Source organism: Colobus angolensis, unplaced genomic scaffold (assembly GCF_000951035.1).
Source record: "Colobus angolensis palliatus isolate OR3802 unplaced genomic scaffold, Cang.pa_1.0 Scaffold49, whole genome shotgun sequence".
NCBI classification, from domain to species: domain Eukaryota; kingdom Metazoa; phylum Chordata; class Mammalia; order Primates; family Cercopithecidae; genus Colobus; species Colobus angolensis.
The window spans coordinates 5,855,444-5,856,241 of record NW_012118376.1 but is presented as its reverse complement, the minus strand read 5'-3'; the positions used below and the strand labels follow the sequence as shown (position 1 = coordinate 5,856,241).

The 798-nt window shown below is 43.2% G+C and overlaps 1 pseudogene across 1 annotated transcript in view; it reads right to left on the bottom strand.

Annotated features, from left to right (window-relative positions):
* Positions 1-373, bottom strand: part of LOC105524197 — a 2,988-nt pseudogene extending 2,615 nt beyond the window's left edge. The window contains exon 1 of the transcript XR_001003713.1: positions 7-373. The product of XR_001003713.1 is annotated as a putative heterogeneous nuclear ribonucleoprotein A1-like 3 (transcript). The remainder of the gene's footprint in view (positions 1-6) is intronic.
* Positions 374-798: the final 425 nt, after the last annotated feature.

The following is a 798-nucleotide window of genomic DNA, read 5'->3' as shown; positions in this document are numbered from 1 at the left end:
TTTCACAGTTAAGTGGGCACCTGGTCTTTGAGAATCTTCTCTTGAGACAGCTCTCTTTGGTTCCACAACTCTTCCGTCCACCTTGTGTGGCCTTGCATTCATAGCTGCATCCACATCCTCCACAGTGGCGTATGTGACAAACCCAAAGCCCCTGGAACACTTGGTGTTTGGATCTCTCATTACCACACAGTCCGTGAGCGTTCCCCATTGCTCAAAATGCTCCTCAGGCTCTCATCAGTTGTTTCAAAGCTCAACCCTCCAATGAAGAGCTTCCTCAGCTGTTCGGGCTCTTTAGGAGACTCTGACTTAGACATGACGGCAAGGAGAAGAGAGACTTTAACGATGCTTCTTCGGCGGCGTCCATGGGCAGAAAAGCACAAATTCCTTTCTAACTTAAACTGATGCAAACAAAACTCACTGTCACCACAACTATGCAAGGACAAAATTATCTACTCTACTTGTGCTTATCTTTGACCTTTCTTGGGTTCAAATCTTGCCACTATTTCTCCTCAAAAAATTCCCTAGAATAGCCCCTTCCTTTCCATTGTGCTGAGCTCAGCAATGGGGCAGTCCTTGGTATTCCTTCTCAATGACAGTCTTAGGGGCATGGCAAAGAGATTGGCATGGAAGTTAGTCTTTAAGATCAGAAGTTGTGATTTGTTGTCATAATTGAGGAGGACATCTATTTGCTTCCCATTCTAGGTTTATTCAACAAATATTTATTGACTATGTACTCCAGACCAGATATAATTCCCAAGAGAAGACACTTAAAATGATTCAGTTCTTTTTCAATATCTA